At 41.9% G+C, this 21,627-nt stretch overlaps 1 protein-coding gene across 8 annotated transcripts in view; it reads left to right on the top strand.

Annotated features, from left to right (window-relative positions):
• The window catches only part of SPATS2L (spermatogenesis associated serine rich 2 like), a 182,114-nt gene that overhangs the window by 61,771 nt on the left and 98,716 nt on the right, over positions 1 to 21,627 (top strand). Inside the window, exon 1 of one of the 8 annotated variants that reach the window (XM_040228850.1) lies at positions 13,809 to 13,815. The exons of 6 other annotated variants lie outside the window; for them this stretch is intronic. The gene's annotated coding sequence lies outside the window, so the exon portion shown is untranslated. Of the gene's footprint in view, positions 1 to 13,808; positions 13,816 to 21,118; positions 21,304 to 21,627 lie in introns of those variants that run through there. One more of the 8 variants, XM_040228853.1, reaches the window with a different exon arrangement.

Genomic DNA, 21,627 nt, shown 5'->3' with positions numbered 1-21,627 from the left:
CCTAGTGTGAATGAAGTGAAGGCCACAGGTTTTTCTCTCTTTGTTGAGTCAGTTGTTTTCACAGAGAACAGCTTTTGATTTATCACAGGAAAGGAAACCAGTGGAACTGTATCCCTACTACTTAAGTGCTAAAACGATGTATATTTACATATGGTTATTGTTGAGTCTTCGCAGCATCATTGTAAAATAGATATTACTACTCTCACTTCTTGCCGAAGAAGGGGGTGTATCTTCACAATATCACTCTGAAATAAATAAATAGATATCATGACCCCCATTTCCAGCTGAGGCCCCAAGGGTCCGGAGGATGGCAACTGTATTGGCTTGACTGGGACAGCGATGTAACCCACTGTGTGGGGCTGCTGCTAGCTGGTTGCCTAGGCAGGTCCTTTCCATTGAGGCCTTGTTTCAAAACCTAATTTTTAGTCTTGCTGGTCCATACACTGCACTTTTTCTGTGAGCTCAGAGATACTTAGACTCTCTAGTGATATTCTTGGGCTAACATAGTTTTTCTATGGCTGATGGATCAGCCAGAAGGCTTATGTCTTTATTAATACAGCATTTCTTCTTTCTAAGGACCAGGAAGGACATCCTCTTTCCAAAATCAAGGGCTCACAGACTTCTCTTGCCCTTCATTCCAGTCTGATCCCGTCAGTGCCCCTGAGTTATTCCTGAAATATGCATCCGGCCATTTCACTCCCTTGAAGGACCACTCAGGGACACCTTGCTCCCCTCAGGTTAAAGCTGAAGCTCCATTACTTAAGTCACAAACCTTTCTCTCTTTGGAGTCATCGCCTCTCTCTTCACTCAGTTTTAGGGATATTGAACACCTCTGTCAGCTCTGAATCTTTTTTGCATCTGTGCTTTGGTTTATTCTGGTCCCATTGCTAAGATCATAGTCTTCCTAGTTTTTTCCTCTTCACTGTAACCCATTTATCTGTCTATTTCAGGGCACAACTTAGACCTAGCATCCATCTGGAAGCTTCCTCTGATCCTCCTAATCTCAGTTATTTGCTCCCACCCTCAAGTCAAAGTCATCTAATAAAACTTGTGCTTCCTCTGTAATAGTTTGTGTTGAATTGTGTCCTGTTTATCTATCTGGTAACCCTCACCAGAATCAAAGTTCTCTGAGGCTGGGTCCATCTTTCATTCACTATTACTTTTCTACCTAGTACTTGTCACAGCCTGCATATTCAGGAGGTGCTTAATAAAGTTTTCTTGAATGAATAGAGAATGAAAGACCTCTGTTGAAGCCTTTGCCTTGCCACTTTCTAGTGTGTGACTTTTGCTTTATATGTAGGAAATTGTAGGTCCTCAGTTTCCTCATTTATGAAAAGAGAAATTTCATTGAGATGATATGAAATTCTTTCCAGTCATGAACATGTTGGGATTGTAATGCAACTTGTTAGCTATCCAGAAGCTATAAATCAGTAGTCAGTCATATCTTTCAAATGTTAAGTTGGGAGCATTGCCACGGAATTCATTTTTTGAACATGGATTGATTATTTCACTTCATCCACTTATATGTATATTAATAGTCAGTAGATTAATACCTGTTCTTGTGTTGATTTTTCTGTCCTTAACTCAAGGGTTTATTTTTTGCTGGAATACTCTCTGCATCTATACTGATAGAAATATCTGAAAGGAGCCTTTGAAGCCTGAGAAAATGATAAATTCTGTTTATGTCCACAGTTTTGTTCTTATGTCCACTAATTTTTTACTTAGAGGGACTTAATGAAATCTTTTGCTGTACTAATAATTTCAAGTGAAGGTAATTAAATAAGCCATTATATGAGAACAGCACTATCAAATAACAAAAAGATCTGCAAGTTTTGCTGATTTTTTTTTGGTGAACTTGAGTTGGTAATGGACATAATACCATATATTAACAATGTAGAATATTTAATATGAAAATGAAAGGGAAAAAGAGAACTACCAACATGCCAGCTATAAGAATATGAATATGAAATGTTAATCATTGCAGTGACTCACACATGATGTCTTCTAGTTTATCCCTTATGAGGGAATCCGTGTCAAACTACAAGACTGCATCTGAGCTTAAAGATTTTGGAGGCTGCTTCCATGTACATTCTTAGCGCTTATTATCATAGGAATCAGAATCTTACCATGTCTCAAGTACTTCTTGCTACTAAATTAAACATATTTAGGTATTTCATTAATTTATGTGTAGTAATCTGAAGTAGTAATTTACTAAGAGTTTCTATAGGTGCAATTAATTTTTCCTAAAATTTATTCTCTGTTTCCTGGTAATTATGACTAATTCAAGACTTAAAAGCTGAATTTCAAAATTCTTTTCTTTTTTTTTTTCCGAGCCTGCAGCGCAAACCTTGCTCCCGCTGACCCTGGCCGTGCCCTGCTCACCCCTCAAAATTATTTCTTAACCTTACTACGAAGCCTTGCTCAATTCAATGTTATTAAAATGATATACCTGATGGGTTAAAACAGCAATAACATAAGTATTCTAGGTAAACTCATTACAAATACATTTTATTTTCTGTTTTTAACTGAAAGTTATCTTGTCCAATACAGAATTTCTTTTATCTTTGGACAAAACTGTATATGGCTAGTTTATAGGCTAATTACCATTAGGGTTCTTTTCCTCTTACTTTTGTATATTGTTGCTTATGTAGCAATCCATGATGATCTCTGACCTTGTGGCTCAGCAAAGCCTGCTTCCAGGTCAGCTGGCCATGACCTTGTTTGGACAGAGCACAGTCTTTTAGCAGCACATCAGGAAAACACCAAAGACAAATGCATTTGTTGTTCCTCTACTTACAAGTTACTCTAAATCACAACCAGTGAAAATGATTTAATGACTCAAATACTTGGTACAGAAACCTTGATGAAAATCTATATTTTTAAGAAAGTAAGAGTATATATTTATTTCATGTGGAAAATTGTGGTGGTTTATTTGAAACAGCTTTTGCATTTTATTATAGATTACTTAAATTACTTTTCAAAAAGTAAGCTAGAAAAATTAACAAGTTCAGTTCAGTCGCTGAATCGTGTCCGACTCTTTGCCACCCCATGAATCGCAGCACTCCAGGCCTCCCTGTCCATCCCCAACTCCCGGAGTTCACTCAGATTCGCGTCCATCGAGTCAGTGATGCCATCCAGCCATTTCATCCTCTGTCGTCCCCTTCTCCTCCTGCCCCCAATCCCTCCCAGCATCAGAGTCTTTTCCAATGAGTCAACTCTTCACATGAGGTGGCCAAAGTACTGGAGTTTCAGCTTTAGCATTGGAAAATTAACAAAGTAGTGCTCATATTTACATGTCCTACACTCTAATACTCTGCTCTGGGTTGTCTTTGCTGCCCGTGGGCTTTCTTTAGTTCTGGTAAGCGGGGCTACTCTCTGGTTGCGATGCACAGGCTTCTTATTGCAGTGGCTTCTCTTGTTGCAAAGCACAGGCTTTAGAGCATGCAGGCTTCAGCAGCTGAAGCGCATGGGCTCAGTAGTTGTGGCTCCTGGGCTCTAGAGCATGGGCTCAGTAGTTGTGACTCGCAGGTTTAGTTGCCCCACAACATGTGAAGTCTTCCCAGACCAGAGATCGAACCTGTGTCCCCTGCACCGAAGGTGGATTCTTTACCACTGGACCCCCAGGGAAGTTCAGGACTGTTTTATAAATAATGTAGTATGCTGTCTTGTAGCTCTGATTTTTTAGATTACTTAATTTGAAATTTCAAATAGCATTATGGGAAAATAAGAAAGGTTTTCATTATCAGAAGATTGAGAAACCTGTTTTAACTAATCTGCAGTTAAGAAAAAGTTGGTCTATGGCAATATTTTTGATGGAGAATAAACTGAAGAAAGCTGAGCGCCGAAGAATTGATGCTTTTGAACTGTGGTGTTGGAGAAGACTCTTGAGAGTCCCTTGGACTGCACGGAGATCCAACCAGTCCATCCTAAAGGAGATCAGTCCTGGGTGTTCATTGGAAGGACTGATGCTAAAGCTGAAACTCCAGTACTACAGTTCAGAACTGAACTGAAACAAGGAAATGAGTTGTTCCCATGGAGGAGGAATCCAGATGTGCTATGAGAGTCAGAAGTGTGAATAGCCAAAAACGCAGGGAAGGACGTGTTTGGAGAAGTTAAAAGGAAGAAGGAAAGAGTACAGTGCCCAGAACAGTTCTTTGCACATAGCAAGCACTCAATAAATAGTTTTGTGCAAATAAATGAACTTAGACTACACAACCATCTGAAGCAGGGGTCTAATTTACTTCTGATATAGAGTACAGAAGTGACACAAAGGTGGTTAGTAGGGGTGTGGAGAGCCTTAAGCTCTTTGGGCATCACTAGAAGTCTTATTCATGTTTAAATGAAGACAAATCTTAGATACCAGTTTACCTAACTGACATTTTCATCTTTAGAAAGGTGAACAAGGGCTTCCCTGGTCGCTCAGTGATAAAGAATCTGCCTGCCAGTGCAGGAGATCTGGGTTCAATCCCTGATCCAGGAAGATCCCACATGCCACAGAGCAACTAAGGAGGTGCACCACTGCTGAGCCTGTGCTCTAGAGGCCGAGAGCCATAACCCCTGAGGTCTGCTCAGCCTAGAGCCCGTGCTCCGCAACAGGAGAAGCCGTCGCGATGAGAAGCCCGTGTGTCACAACCAGAGAGAGCCCCCACTCTCTGCAACTAGAGAGAAGCCTGTGTGGCAATGAAGACCCAGCACAGTCAAAAATAAACACAAATTTTTAAAAGAAAAGAAAGGTAAAGAAGATGAAGGAAATGTCTATTTGGGGATCAAATTTTAACCAAGAAGAGATTGCTTGGTGTAATAGAAGTGGAAAGAATGTGTGTCCATTTATTCAACAGATATTCAGTGGGCATTTGCTGTGTTCAGGCACTCGGAGGACAGTGGCCATGATGTCATCTTAGCTTTTGTGATAACCAGGGAGCAGGTGGCGTACATGCTGTGGACTTGAGGAGGGAAATTTCAAATAGTCAAAGAAGTAGATGTGATTCTATAGTCTGAGACTCTAAAAGAGAAGATGACAAAGGAAATGAGAAACCCAACCCTTAAATTCAGATTAGGGCCCTTTCTATGTGTTCCTGAAGCTCCTCAAAACCCCTTGACACGTCCAGTGTCAGGGCTCAATCATAATTCCCCTGCACTCATCTCTACTCTGAAGCTTTATGCTTTACGAACTTCCCTGGTGGCTCAGATGGTAAAGAATCTGCCTGAAATGTAAGAGACCTGGGTTCGATCCCTGGGTTGGGAAGGTACCCTGAAGAAGGAAAAGGCTATCCACTCCAGTATTCTTGCCTGGAGAATCCCATGGACAGAGGAGCCTGGTGGGCTACAGTCCATGGGGTTGCCAACAGTTGGACGTGACTGAGCAACTAACACTTTCACTTTAAGCTTTAAGACAGCAGGGTTGCATCTATCAACACTTATCTTTGTATCCTAGCAAGTAGGACAGTACCTGGCACAAAGCTTACACTCACACACCCACATATACTCACACCCACAATTCATTATATATATAATGAAGTAAGCAGTAAACAGTAATGAAATTCTGATAATATAATCCTGAGTATTTTTCCGGATGACCAAAGATAATGTACACCCTCGCACACACATTCCAAGTCTAACAGTTCAGTTTTTTGAATGATTAGAATTAAAGGGTTAAAAGTTCTAACTAATGAGGAAAAGAAATGGCTCTGGCTACAAAGGGCACGCTCAAAGTAACTCACAATATAAAAGACCATTTCAAGAAGAATGCAGGGAGAGGCGAATTACACAGAACAAATACCAAAGAGAGAGACAATCCCATTAGAATAGTGTCAGGAAGCCTAAAGTCCAGAGTGAGCTGAAGTATGTAAGAAATTCTAAAAACAACAAAAGAGACTTAAAAAGCTGGCAAGGAACAATGCTACAGAAAATGACGGTGACAAAATAAGCCAAACATAGAAAACTGGAATGCTTGTGATGTTCAGTACTATGCCCATTTTTGCTAATGACATAGTTATTATTTCTGTCAAGACCGGGATACTATTTTTTATTTTTATTTTTATTTGTAGATTTTCATTTTACTTTTGTAGAAAAAAGGACAAGAAATGGATAGGACCTCTGATGAGAATAACAAGAGGCTAGTCATCTCTTCCTATTTTTGCCTTTTAATCAAGGATCATGATTTCTCACCTGGTAGAACAGAACAAAATGTAAACAAGAGGGAATTGAGGCCCACAGCCTTGAAACACCAGATCCTTAGCTGTTTGGTGTGTATCCGGGTCTCCTGGCCCAGGCTGTAGCCTGAGAACACTCATGCCTGTAACTGTCCCACTCCAGCCAGCCATCTTGGAGGCATTTGTGAATGGAAAACTCCCCAAATGCCTGGTGATTGACAAAAAATAGAAAATATGAAATCCCAGGAAAATTCAAAAATTTATTCTGAAACTTTGAGAACACTCAGAAAAGAAAGAGATAACCATCAGGCACCAAGAAGTCGTCAAGCAGGACTAAATGATTTTCCTGTTCACTGGAGTAACTAGAATGCAAGATGAAGAAATGTGGTATATATGGTGTATATGGATTTCATCCAGGCAGTTTTCACAACATCTCAAGATCCTATTATGAATTTAATGAGGCAATGGCAACCCACTCCAGTACTCTTGCCTGGAAAGTCCCATGGACAGAGGAGCCTGGTAGGCTGCAGTCCATGGGGTCGCGATGAGTCAGACATGACTGAGCGACTTCACTTTCACTTTTCCCTTTCACGCATTGGAGAAGGAAATGGCAACCCACTCCAGTGTTCTTGCCTGGAGAATCCCAGGGATGGCAGAGCCTGGTGGGCTGCCATCTATGGGGTCGCACAGAGTCGGACACGACTGAAGCGACTTAGCAGCAGCAGCAGCAGCAGCAGCAGCAGCAGCAGCAGCATGAACTGAATAACAGAATAGTTAAGTGGATTCACAGCAAGGTTTGCATAACCAAGCCCAAGGAGTGCTAAAGAATGGGTCCATGTGATCACAGGGTGACCTATAGACATCTACTTGTGTTATTCTATAGATCCTTTATCAATGACTTGAATGATGATTACTCTGATAAAAATAATAGAAATAAGAAACATCCATTGAACTCTTCTGTTATTCTGTATGTATTCATTTATGTAAAACAATAGTCCTATGTAGTTGAGATTTTTATCTCCACTTTACAAATAAGCAGCACAGAAGGTTGAAGTAACTTCCTCAAGGTCACACAGTTTTATATACTTCCTTGACTTCCTCAAGGTCTCAGCAGAACTGAGATTAAAGCCCAGACTGTTTACTTAATGGCATAAGTTATATGAATTATATCCATCAATATGTGGATGACCAAAGTGAAATGTGAGGCTTTGCAGGTGGCTCAGTGGTAAAGAATCCGCTTGCCAACACAGGAGACATGGCTTCGATCCCTCGGTCGGGAAGATCCTCTGGAGAAGGAAATGGCAACCCACTCCAGTATTCTTCCCTGGGAAATCCCACAGACAGAGGAGCCTTGCAGGCTGCTGTCCACGGGATTGCAAAAAGAGTTGGACACAGCTGAGCAACTATAAATAAACAACAACAAAGTAAAATGTACAGGTAAAATGTAAAGTTAGAGCTTTGGTGCCCCCACCCCCCAAAATAACACTAGAATGGAAAAATTAGCCCAGAGAATAAAGATGTAATTAATTTGAGCCAAATGTAAACTCATACACTCAAATTCCAAATAAATCAACTGCAAAAGTAAAGATTGGAAAGATAGGACTTATAGCAAATCAGGAAGTCTTGGGAGTCTCATTTAATATTGCCTCACTGTGACCAATGAATAGTGTGATTGTCAACAAAATGCAATCTTAGAGCAAAATTTAAAATCATTGTTCTTCTTCCCATTAATAATTTTCTACCCCATTTGACTTTTTTTGTTTTTTAACCAAGTCAACTTTCCATTTTTGATTCTAGTTCTAGGGAATACTAAGGTTTTTCAATTTAGTGAAATGAACCCACTAAATAATTTTTAAATGAGTCCCTTTATTTGCATTGAGCCAAAACAATGGCAGCAGACTAGTAGAATAGGCAGAAGCTTGGCAGTCAGTCCCAGAGGTTGAGTCCCCTTCTTGCTATTAACTGGCTCTAGGACCTTGGCCTTAAAGTCTCAACGCCTAGTTCCCTCATCTAGAAGATGGCAACAATAACGCCTACCTCGCAGGAACATCCTGAGGACTCGGGAAGTAGACATAAAGAGATAAAATTTTACGGCATGGTGCCTAAGAGGGTTTCGTTTTCTTCACTATTGTAGCCCGAAGAAGTAGGCTGGTGCCTGACACAGAGAAGGTGCTAGGAAGTGTTTTCTAAGTGAATACCTAATGAATGAATATGTTCAGTAAAGGTTGAAAGTGAAAGTCATTAAGTCGTGTCCAACTCTTTGTGACCCCATGGATAGTCCATGGAATTCTCCAGGCCAGAATACTGGAGTGGGTAGCCTGTCCCTTCTCCAGGGGTTCTTCCCAACCCAGGGATGAAACGTCCCAAATTGCAGGCAGATTCTTTACCAGCTGAGCCACAAGGGAAGCCCAAGAATACTAGGGTGGGTAGCCTATCCCTTCTCCAAGGGATCTTCCCAACCCAGGAATTAAACCAGGGTCTCCTGCACTGCAGGTGGATTCTTTACCAACTGAGCTATCTGGGAATAGCAGTGTTATCATGAGAAGTCTTTGTAAAGCAACAGACTGATTATTCACAGGTTTGAAGAAGGGGAATGCTTTGTCATAGCTAAATTTATTTTTTCCCATTATACAGCATAGCTTCAGGATTTTTAAAAAACTAAAATAAAACTATGACCTTTAGGTCATCTTTGTAGTGTTTCCTCAGTTCTTACCCCATTTCTTCCCTGAGAAAAATGGGGTAAGGACTTCCATTCTTCTCATTTTGTCTAGTCAGATATTATTTGAAAGCTTGAAAAGAAAAATGAAACCAAGTTAAATCTGGCTGATAGCCATTCAGAAATAGATTTTTTTTCCTAAGTAGATTAATTTTCTAAGACTTTTTCCTCTTTAAGATTTCCTCATTTTTAAAAGAAGCATTTAGTAAAACAACAGGAATATGTTTCCAGTGTCTAATTATCTCTTTTTCAAGGCTGAATTTGGTAAATTACATAGTATTAGCCGTTGGTCATCTCCCGGGTAAAAAAAAAACACAAATGAAATCTGTAATATAATTTATGACTTTCTTTCCTAGAGCTAAGTGAAACTCAGCTTCATAGCTTTTGTTTGTTTGCAGGCCTTTCATGTTAGTCAGATTAAAACTAATGTTTTTATAAAACTGTAAGGACAAAGAATCAAGTTGAACTGGTTAAAAAAAAAAAACAAAAAAACTCCAGTGTTTGATTCAGCATTTCAAGAATAGCAGAGAAAATAGAGTCTGATTTCTGACAATGGGGTGGGATGTGGAGTTGGGGTGGGGTGGGAATGAGAAGGAACTCTCCCATTTGCTAAAAGGAAAACGAAACAAGGATGTTATCTCTTCACTGTTATGAACAGGACAAGTGTATAATTGAAACCAAAGCACATAACACCTTTTCACATACTGCCTTCTGATGTCATCTAATTACTTACTGCCTGCTAATTGGAGCCTATCTTAAAATTACGCTGAGTTACCATTAGCTAAACACATCTCATCTAGCCAAAACACACTGGACTCCCAGTAAATATTTGTTGAGTTTTGTGGACTGTGCAGGTGGGTTTTCTTTCTGGCCTCATGCATGGCTGACTCGTTTATGCCAGAGAGGTTTTGGTTTTGCTCTTTCTCTTACCTGAAATGCCATTCGCATCATTGGCAGTATTGCCTCAAAACAGTGCAGAAGAGTGCCTCCTTCCCCTGATTAACCCACCTAAACTGAAGCCATCTCACCCATTGAGAAGCCTGTTTTATAAACATGGTTGTAGTCATTTCAGAATGATTTAAGATTCTAATTTCTCTTGGCTCTGGCATCATTCATACCTCTACAATATACACACCTCAAGAATAGGCATTGAGTCTTATTTCCCACAGCAATACACACAGGCACACCCCTACACATGCAGTGTCCACCCATGGAAAGCACACTCAAAGGACGTGTTCTACAGCTGGGTAATGAAATGTTTAACATTAGTGAAAAAAGCCAGACAGCCCTGATTGTTTGTTTCTATCAGTCTGCCAAGAATGGGTATAAATGGAATCAAGGCTGTGAGAGATGGATTTTTTTCATCAGATAAATGATCAAAACCTAATACATTTACACCTCAAAATTGCTTTAAAGTAGATTGGATGACTAACAGAAAGTCTTTCAAAGGGAAGTAATATATAGTATTATATTTATTTGAGAGACCTGTACAATATTTGAACTACTGTACAAAAACCAGTTTTGAATCGTTCAGTCTTTAGAAAAATGATTTGGAAGAGATTAAACTATATATCGCTGTGGCTTATAGACAGTCATAAGCATTTGGTATCTTCCAAACTTCACCCAGTGTGAGTTGAGCCATAGGGCAGGCTGGGACTCAAAGCAAGGTGTATGCTTTCAGGCGTTTGATTGTTGTACAGTAAAGAAATAAGCAGACAGGTTGTGAGAAGGTTTACAAAGAACCCATAGTGTGCATAAGGGTATCAACAGCAATGAAAATCCATATCTGTAGGTGGAGTTAGAGAGTATTTAATGGTGAGGTTAGTGGTTAAATGTGTTTAGCATTGGGCTAGAAACCACTCTTTTTTCCTCATATTCCACAGAAAAGATACATTCTCAGACAGAGCTTTGATGGAGATGAACTGGAGGGCTAGTCTAGCTACCTGATTATCCTGCATACAAGTCTCTGAGTTAAGAAAATAAGTAGGAGATGTTGGGGAAGTTACCTGGTTAAAGACATGGGATACATGGGGTCCAGTATGGGAAGATATAGAGGGCTTCGGTGTCCATGACTGACTGGAACACTGCTGGGTTGGAGATAAGTGGGGAGAAGGAGGAGTGGATTGGAGGGTGTGTAAGTGAGGTGGCTAGAGTGGCATTTGACACCGCTTGTTTTAATGGTGACAATGTTTGTTTTAAGTGATTCCCCAATACTTGATGTTGAAACCTGGGGAATGGATCATTGCAACCAAGAAAGGAAAAATAAAAGTGAGAAGACATTTATTCCTCTTTTTCCACATGTCTTTATTGAACATTTCAAAGGTCAAGGACACTCTCCTAAGTACTTTGGAAAAGAGAAAGGAGAAGTTAAATTGGTCAGAGACAGGCTTTTTAAAAGGAAGGGATTCTTTCTATAATTCATTTTTAAAAGTACTTATTAATAGTCCCAAAACAACATATATTTCAGTTGGCAAATTTTTATTTTTTATTATAGCTAGAAATTGAAATAAAATTTGCTAAGGCAGTGAATATGACGTCTAGAATTTTGAACCTATCAGTCAAAATGAGTTTTATTATCTGTGATTGCATTAGAATAAATTCAAGGACATTAAAATTATGTTAATTATCTTTTATCCATCTTGATACAATTACCTAAAATCAGCATGTATCAAAGGAGATTTCATAATTTTTAGGCTGTTCTGTTATTAGCTCTAAGGCTTTATTTGAACTTTGTCCTTTCCGTGTTATAGCTGCTCATTGCCCTCTGAAGACGAGTACCTTGGAGGTGAACTTGGTCACTAGAGCACTGACCACATCTGCCAGCCACAAGGCAGGAAAGTGTGATCTGGCGTGGGTTTCTGAGTCATTCTACAAGGGAGAGGTGTTATAGTCTTGGATTTACTTTTGCTTGTGCTGAAATTTTAAGAACGTGATAAACAAATGGCTCTGTGGACACCGAACCCTTAGAGTTTCTCAAGATGCTGCAGTCAGACCTCAGCCTTGTGCTGCCACCCACAGCTCCCTGGAATTGCCCTTTGCCTCATTTAAAGTGGCAGCATCCACGGCGAGGGAAGGGTGTATCTACATGAGGGCACCTTGTGGTCAGAAGATTGTGTTTCAAGGCCCAGCTCCATCGCTGGCCAGATGCATGACCATGGCCTTTTATGGCGTAGTTTTTCACCTGCAAAGTGAAGATGGAGGAAAGCAACCACACATGCTACGGAGGAACTGATGAGATTATTTATCTGTTTAGATTTATTTTATAGCACATAGTGTGCCCCAAGCACTGTTTTAATCACTTGAAAAATATGAACTCATTTCATCTTCATTACTACACTCTGAGGTAGTTACTATAAATAGCCTCAGTTTACTGATGAGGAAATAAAGGCGTAGAGAGGTTGAGTAAATTACCTAGGTCCCCAAACCAGTAAGAGGCAGAGTTGAGATTCAAATTTGGTAAATCGCAGTTACTTATTTTCTATCATAAGAAGATAAGGAAGAATCTAAATAGCAGAAAATGGGCAGTTTTTCGTCTTTGTGATCATTTAGGGGACCCTGATTCTGTGGCAAATAGATGGGGGAAATGGAAACAGTGACAGACTGTATTTTCTTTGGCTCCAAAATCACTGTGGACAGTGACTGCAGCCATGAAATTAAAAGATGCTTGCTCCTTGGAGGAAAAGTTATGACAAATCTAGACAGCATATTAAAAAGCAGAGACTTCACTTTGCCAATAAAGGTCTGTATAATCAAAGCTGTGGTTTTTCCAGTAGTCATTAAATAAGGCTGAGCACCAAAGAATTGATGCTTTCAAACTGTGATGCTGAAGAAGACTCTTGGGAATCCCTTGGACAGCAAGGGGAGATCAAATCAGTCAATCCTAAAGGAAATCAACCCTGAATATTCATTAGAAGAACTGATGCTGAAGCTGAAGCTCCAATGCTTTGACCACCTGATTCGAAGAGCTGACTCACTGGAAAAGACCCAGATGCTGGGAAAGATTGAAGGCAGGAGGAGAAGGGGGACGACAGAGGATGAGATGGTTGAATGGCATCATTGACTCAATGGACATGAGTTTGAGCAAATTCTTGGGGATGGTAAAGGACAGGGAAGCCTGGTGTGCTACACCTCATGGGGTCGTGAAGAGTTGGGCGCAACTGAGCGACTGAACGACAAACACCAAAGATCCTGTGTGTCTGGTGACTGTGGCACCATAATTAATGCAGACACCCCTGCCACAGGGCTGGCTGACTGCCTGGGAGTGGTTAGCGAGACGATGGGGACCAAGAGAGGCCTGAACCTAAAGAGAAACAGTGCCTTTCTCAGAATGTGTTGAATTTATGAGTGATTTTTCTTTCTTTCTTTTTTAAAAAATATCAAACCAACAAAGAAACATATATGAGACTAAGGTGCCTGTAGGTGGCACAGGCCTGATAGGCAAGAAAGCCTTCTCTCTTCTGAGTTCCAATGGTTATCCCTGCCCCCAAGCTCCTTACACTTCATTGGTAAAATCCACTTTGAAAACTTCATTCCTCTGGGTGACAGCATCAGCCCAAATAAAATGTATATACCCCTGGACACAGTAGTACCTTATTCATTGGGTGTAAGATTAGCTGGCAGTTGCCTCCAGTTAAGTCTGGAGCCAGGAACAGGTTTTAGAACAGGGAGGAGGTGCAGGGCGAGGAATGTTTGCTGATTGATTGACCTGCCTGTCCTGGTGTCACGGCAAGATTAGAAGCCCTTAACTGACTCACATTCTCAGAAACTGACCTTTGGAAGGATGACTGCGGTCCCGCCCGCACTGTCTCTGAGTCCCTGGGGCAGTCGGTGTAAAAGTTGCGAGTTCAATCTTACAGCTCTGCCTTCCCCAAGTGGAGAAGAACGAAAAAACTGAGCATTCGCTAACAGAGGCCTGAAAGCCAGAGCACGGGGCAATTTTTGCAGAAGGTGAGTCCCTCCAAGCCTCAGGTGTCCTCAGCCACCATCCCACCCCTGGTTACCCAGCCACCACACTCAGGATCCTGCTACCTACTCCAGTCTGTGACTCCACCTGAGTCCCACTTTTAAGATGACTGGACGCAGTAAAAGCAAGTTGATAAAGGTGGTCAGTTCAGGGGAAAGGCTTATCTGTCTGTTGAGAAAGACAGCCAAGCTGTGCATGGGAAGCCCTGATTTAGACACTTTACCAAGTGAGTCGAGGTGGATTTTGTGAGAAAGGCTTAGGAGCAATGGTACTGGGTTGGGGAAGGAGGCTTGAGAGGGTCCAGCTGCCTCTAGTTCTCTTCTGCCTCAGTTCCCTAGCATTTCTCTCCCAGCAGATGCCATCATAGCCCATTTTGATTCAGTCGGTGCCAGGGGCAAACGTTTCAAGGAAGTAGGAGGGACCTGACTTTCTCCGCTACTTTGAGAAAACCATTCAGTGTTTACTAGGAGGGTGCTGATTTAATGAAGCAGGAATATTGTGAGTTCCTTAGAAGAAAGATTTTTGAAACCAGAATACACCCTGGAGAGATGGTGGCTTTCTTTACCAGATGTTTATTCCGTGACAAGTGAGACCACTTCCCTGAACTGGCGGTGAAGGTAGAGCTTTGTTTGCCAGGTTTTGTTAGTACTTTTCTTTGCCAGGCCAGAGCTATAGTGCAGAACCACAGCACGTGTTTTCTTTGGAGATGGGTATCAGTGTTTTCCTTCAAGATTTGCTGTGAAAACAAGCCGACCTCCAGCCCACCCCCTCTGCAAGTCTGCCCCTAACCCTCTGATGAGACTGGCCAGCTGGATTGATCACAACCCCAGTGGTGCTCTGCCCCAAACCTTTAGCCAGGTCAATTCCAGGTCTAATTTCCTGAGTCCACATGCTGCTTTCCTCCCCCATCTCCTCTTTTCTGTATTTTCACTTGTATATCTATCTCCGTCACATGGTTTAAGCTTCTTTGGGGGCAGGTGTTTTTTTGGGCTCCAGAATCGCTGCAGATGGTGATAGTAGCCATGAAATTAAAAGACGCTTGCTCCTTGGAAGGAAAGTTATAACCAACCTAGACAGCATATTAAAAAGCAGAGATGTTACTTTGTCCACAATGGTCCATCTAGTCAAGGCTATGGTTTATCCAGTGGTCATGTATGGATGTGAGAGTTGGACTATAAAGAAAGCTGAGCGCTGAAGAATTGATGCTTTTGAACTGTGGTATTGGAGAAGACTCTTGAGAGTCCCTTGGACTGCAAGGAGATCCAACCAGTCCATCCTAAAGCAGATCAGTCCTGGGTGTTCATTGGAAGGACTGATGCTGAAGCCGAAACTCCAATACTTTGGCCACCTGATGCGAAGAGCTAACTCATTTGAAAAGACCCTGATGCTGGGAATGATTGAGGGCAGGAGGAGAAGGGGACAACAGAGGATGAGATGGTTGGATGGCATCACCAACTCAATGGACATGGGTTTGGGTAGACTCCGGCAGTTGGCGATGGACAGGGAGGCCTGGGGTGCTGCGGTTCATGGGGTCACAAAGAGTTGGACATGACTGAGTGATTGAAATGAACTGAACAGAACTCCTGGAGTCAGGAGGTCTGAGTTCAGATCCCAGCTCAGGCACTTGCCTGCACTGTGACTTAAGGAGCTCACCATTGTGTGCTCATATTTCTTTCTCTATAAAATGAAGGTTAACATACTCCACAGGGTCTTTATGAGAATTAAATTAGTTTATACTTGGGAAGTGCCCAAGTTCATACTTGGGTATACAGGAAAGCGTGTGTGTGTGTTAGTTGCTATGTCGTGTCCAACTCTGTAACCCACCAGGCTACTCTGTCCATGGAATTCTCCAGGCAAGAATACTGGAGTGGATGGCCATTCCTTTCTCCAGGGAATCTTCCCAACCCAGGGATCAAACCTGGATTCTTTACAGTCTGAGCCACCTGGAGTATACAGGAAGAGTTCCATAAGTGTTATTTTGTGACTATTGCCAGCATTCTCCATAGAGCCCAGCATGTTGTAGGTGTTTAGTAAATGTTTGTCAGATATTAAGAAAAAACTTTGTGTAGGAATTGCCATAGCTGGGTAAAGAGCTGGGGGAAAGGGAAAAAAAAGAAAGAGAAGGTGTGTTATTTCCTTTTCAACATTTGGGGAGTTGGTGTGAGGTGCTTTGGTGCTCAGGGGTGTGAGGAGAACTGTGCTTGATCTTTTGTCTGAATGCTTCTGGGGTTTGGGATATGTTCTGTGGGCAGTAGAGGGTTGGTGGGCAAGGCGGTGTGATCTGTGGGCAGACAGCTTATTATAGCATGCTTGGAGAGAATGGATTTATTCTTCCGAACCTCAAAACGCCGGCCACTTCACCTTTCCCAAGGCATCTCTGAGGATGGGCCTGTTGTAAAGACTTGAGCTGACATCATTGCATCTTGAAAGAATGCAGCATAATTGAATTGCTGATACAAGTGGGTACTTGCACTGGGCCCCGCTCAACCACATCTCTATGGAAACACATGTTTGCTTGAAAGCCCAGCAATCAGAAGCAGAGGCTTCCAGGAGCCAGCATTGGGTCACTTTTAGAAAAAGGCATTTATTTATATTCTCGAGCTGTCAGAGACCTATGCAATGAAATAATTTCAAATTAAATAGAAAAATCAGGCCACAGATGAATGCTAATAGAGCCTGCCATGCACCCTCCCCCTGTGCTCTCAGGGGCCTGAGATCTACGCGTTTATTTTAGCTGTCCTTTGCTCTTTTGCTCCTATTTGCATTCTGCTGCAGTGAGTGAGGAGGTGGTTTGGCACTTTATGCAAAAATGGTTAATCTTCATTCATACGCATTTGCCGGTACTAAAATGGAAAATGCAAAGCTGGGCTCGCCATCAAGTCTGCTTTGTGCTCTCCCAGACCACTCTGTGTGTGCAGCGTGTACAAGGGCGTACAATCCAGATGACTCTGCCTCCTCTACAAGCACCCGGGGCTGTTGAGTCAAGACATTCTCTCAGAAAGGTCTGAAACTTGCATCAGCCCATCTTGCCCTGGATGTGCTCAAGTGATATCCTGAGTGATTGGAAGCTTTTATCTGCCTCTGGAAGCAGGATTTTTCAAATAAGTATTGACTGTTAATGACCTGTTTAAAGAAAACATTCAATTTTCTTTCTTCCCCCTACAAAGAACTTAGTAGGCAGTGACATTTCTAAACCAAAGGCTAACCCTGCTTTTCAAAAGAGGCAGAAACTGGGCTTTTAAATGTGAATTTTTTTCCCCTGACATTTGCCCTTAAAATGCTTTTCCGTGAAGCTGTTCTAACAGTGGGTTTAGTCCACTGAAGTGTCTTTGAATAAAAATGCAACCTTGAGATCTTTATTCCCCCCTTCAAATTACGCACAAAAAAGTCTAGGTTAGGAGTCTTCATATGAAAGTCATATTTCAGTCACCATTCCCTGTTTCATTGTTTATATGTCCTCATTCCTAATAATTAAAGCAACTTTCCTCCAAGGAGCAAGGCACTGCACAAGAACCTTTATTAAACTGTGGGAATTAAACCAGAAAAGAAATAGCTAAAGTACTTGGAATATGAGAGACCTCAGCAATTACAGGACCAGATAAGGAACTGCAAAGGTGGGAGTGAAAGGCAAGAGAGCACAAAATGGAAGAGAGATTAAGCAATGGAAAAGTTGAGCAATGGAAAACCTGTATGTTGTTACATTTAGACAAGGTTCCAGTTTTATAGAGGGAGCAGTTTCCCTCTTGAGCTAGCATGTCAGTCCACCTTGACTGTGCTTAGGCGACTGGAGAGTTAGTCCTTGGCCAGTTTAAAGATGATCTTTACAGAGAAATAGCCAAATATATGGGAGACAGCACCCATGTCTTTTTTTTTTTTTAAGGTAAATTTTCAGCTTTCAGCTGCTCTGGCTGCTCACTGCTCCCATCACCCCGAGGGCCCTTACAGACTTGAGTACCTATGAGCTGAAGAGGGCCACAGAGGTCCCGTGCTCTGAAGGTTGGAGAAGATGCCATCTCAAAACATGGCTGTGGGAGTTCAGAGCATGGTACCCCCAAATATGCTGCTTTGGTGTATTTGGTGAGCTATGGGCACTGAAAAACAGCAACTACAGGAAGAGGCTTTCTTTGAATTCTGCATTTCTGCTTAAAGACAGATCGTTCAAGAACTCAGTTGCCATAAATTCCCTCCCTGGTTGGTGAAACTCCCAGGGGGCGTGTTGACTCTCATCACAGAAGAGGAAACTAGATTTGACACCACACTCAGCAGACTTTGTCAGAAGCTATCATAGCTCCCATCTGCTCTTTTAAGGACCTGTTTGTCTTTCCTAAAAATCATTTACTGTCCCTTCAGAGGCTTGTACCCCCTCTGCTTTCCCTGTTAAGATGGTATTTATCCTGAATTCTAGGTTACCTTGGGGAGAATTCTTCACTTTCTCCTGACCATCTTCCATGTATCCATGAGATATGGGGTTTCCCTTGTGGCTCAGATGGTAAAGAGTCTGCCTGCAATGCAAGAAACGTGGCTTCAATCCCTGGGGAAGGGAATGGCTACCCACTCCATTATTCCTGCCTGGAAAACCCCATGGACAGAGGAACCTGGCAGGCTACAGTCATGGGGTTGCAAAGAGTCAAACACAACTGAGCGATACCATGAGATATACATGTTAATAAGCATGTGTTTGTTTCTCTCGTATTAATCTTTTATTACAGGAGTCCCAACTAAGAACTCAAAGGGTAAGAGGGAAATTACTTTTCCTCCTCTAGAACTCCATCCTCTTTTTCTGCAGCTGGAGACCTGAGGCCTTCATGCTGTAATAACCTAGAACCTCTGCTCAGATGTTCCACCAGGACGAATGGTGGCCCTATAGATAAATTTGCAGCCTCTCCCTAGATCTCTGTCAAAACTCACCTGTCCTGTCTCCCATTCTCTCTTACCTGTCCTGTCTCTCATTCTCTCAGAGCACCACTCTCTGCAAAGGGCCAAAGGATGGCAGTAGAGAATGAAATAAATTAACATATGAAGTCACCCTTTCTTCAGGAGATGATAGCATGCCATAAGCTAAGTAAGAATGTAGACATCTCTTAAGAGATTTTCCCAGCCTAGGCGTTGGCACTCTGGGAGATCATGGGGCGCTCTGTTTTGACAGAGAGGCTTTCTGCTACTTTTCCAGTCATGCCACATAATTGATTTCCTCCCCACAAGATCAGGGCTTCCCAGGTGGCGCTAGTGATAAAACAACCCGCCTGCTAATGCTGGAGACATGAGACTCCTGTTCAATCCCTGGGTAGGAAAGATCTCCTGGAGGAGGGCATGGCAACCCACTGCAGCATTCTTGCCTGGAGAATCTCATGGACAGAGGAGCCTGGTGGGCTACAGTCCACAGGATCACAGAGTCACACACGACTGAAATGACCTAGCACTTAGCACCACAAGATCAGTCCCGATTCTTCCTCTCTGAGGCAGCCACGAGACGACGTCTCAGGATCTATGTGATCACAACACTGTCAAGGCTGTACAAAAATTGGCTGCAGAGACACTTTAATTACTTTAATTTAGAAAGATGTAGTAGTTAAACATTAGACTCTGGAATGTCGTGGCGCCTCTGGGCAACATCGTAGAATCAGGGAAGCAGCTCGTTGGCCAAGGGCCCACTAAATGCAGCTTCTAACACTCATCAGAGGCAGAAGCCGCAGGAAAATAGCCCTCTCTTTATAATAGGTACATTCCCGCCCATTCCCATGCGAGTTTAGTGGTTCGCTCGGCAGTCTGTGTGCCCTGTGAGTGTATAATACAAGGCATACATCACATCCCTGCCTGACTGGAAAAGGCAGTGGCTGGGACTGGTTTTATTCTCCTTGCAGAGTTCTTCCTGCAGTTCATATGTAATGCACTCCATGACTTGTTTGTTTTGAAGTGTTTTCAGCACAGCGGCTCTGGGCTCCAGAGTCACAATGCCTGTGCCTGAGTCCTGGCCCTGTCACTTACCATGGACTCTGGGTTAGTCACTGAACCTCTGTTGCTCAGCATTCATGTGTATGAAATAGGCATAATCAGTTTCTACTTTATAGAGGTATAAAGGTTAAATAAGCTTCCCTGGTGGCTCAGAGGATAAAGCATCTGCCTGCAATGCAGGAGACCCAGGTTTGATCCCTGGGTTAGGAAGATCCCTTGGAGAAGGAAATGGCAATCCACTCCAATATTCTTGCCTGGAGAATCCCATGGACAGAGGAGCCTGGCGGGCTACAGTCCACGGGGTCGCAAAGAGTTGGACACGACTGAGCGACTTCACACAAGGGTTAAATGGATAAATTTATGTCAAGCACTAAGAGTGCCTGGCACAATATTAGTGCTCCATATTTATTGCTATTATTATAATTAGTATGTTGGTGAAATGACCATTCCCTAACAAGGTAATTGGTAGGAAACCACCCCCTAAACTCCCACACCCTGTTTATCTGTCTAGGCTTCTGTAGAGTCTATTTGTTGTGTGTAGTGACTGGGATCAAAGAAGAGCTCATTCTTAATATTCCCAGGCAGTGGATCTCAGTTTAGTCTCCGTGGGTCTGAATGCCCTGGAGGGCAGTTTGGAGCACTGACCACTGTACCCACTCCCAGAGCTTCTGATCCAGTCCTTCTGTAAAAGGGCTGAGAATTTACATTTCTAACAAGTTCTCAGATGCTGCTGCTGCTCCTCTGGGAAGCCCATTTGAAGAACCACTGCTCCAGGACACCAGCTTCTAGCAGATGTAAGCCACATAGGCCATGTAAATTTTTCTAGTAGACACAGTAAAAAAGTGAAAAGAAATGGGTGAAGTTAAATTTTAATGTTTTATTTAACTCAACACATCCAATATTATCATTTCAACACACGATTGACATAAATTAGTATTGAGACAGCTTACATTCCTTTTCTTTAGCATGCCTTTGAAATCCAGGAAGTATTTTACAGGACATTCCAGTTCAGACCAACCCACATTCAAATCTGGCTTTGCAAGTAAATGACATGAGTAAGTTTCTTTTTTCTGACCTCCACCCTCCCATACCAACTGACATTCTCTATTAGGTTTTTATAAATCATGGGAGGACTTTGCATAAATGACCTTGAAAAAATTGTTAAAATGATTATTAAAATTTTTTTTTCTTATGTATTTCCTCTGCCTCTAAATTCCATTCCAGAAAAGTAAGAGGATACATGAAAACAGGGAAGTCAGTCTAAGAGTAGTAATAGGTTTCAGAGAAACAAAAGTGAAACTTTTATTACTGCCTACACAGTGAAACAAGCGAAAACAGAGACTGGGCTTCCCTGGTGGCTCAGATGGTAAAGAATCCACCTACGATGCAGAAGATCCTGGTTTGATCAGAGTCAGGAGATACCCTGGAGAGGAGAATTGGCTACCCACTCCAGTATTCTTGTCTGAAGAATTCCATGGACAGAAGAGCTTGGTGGGCTATAGTCCATGCAGTCACAAAGAGTAAGACATGCCTGAGCAACTAACACCTTCTTTTACACTCTTAACTTTTTATAATTTATATGATTGCATGAGATATATTAATATATATGTAATATCTTTTTCAAGTTGTTGTTCAGGTTGTTGTATATATTAACCTTCTCTGAATTGTACTAATTAGAAATGCTGAAACAAACATATGTTCCAGAATTTATACTCTTCAGGTTTATTTTTCATAAAGAATATTTCTTTTTTACAAACTAATAGATTTTCTGACTAGCATTAATGCATATTAAGTAAGATTTTTGCATAAGTAAGTTCAGTTTGATATAACTTTGTTCATGAAGT

This window comes from Oryx dammah, unplaced genomic scaffold, assembly GCF_014754425.2.
Source record: "Oryx dammah isolate SB20612 unplaced genomic scaffold, SCBI_Odam_1.1 HiC_scaffold_27, whole genome shotgun sequence".
Lineage (NCBI taxonomy): Eukaryota > Metazoa > Chordata > Mammalia > Artiodactyla > Bovidae > Oryx > Oryx dammah.
The sequence above is the reverse complement of the archived record's forward strand: the minus strand, read 5'-3'. Positions and strand labels throughout refer to the sequence as shown.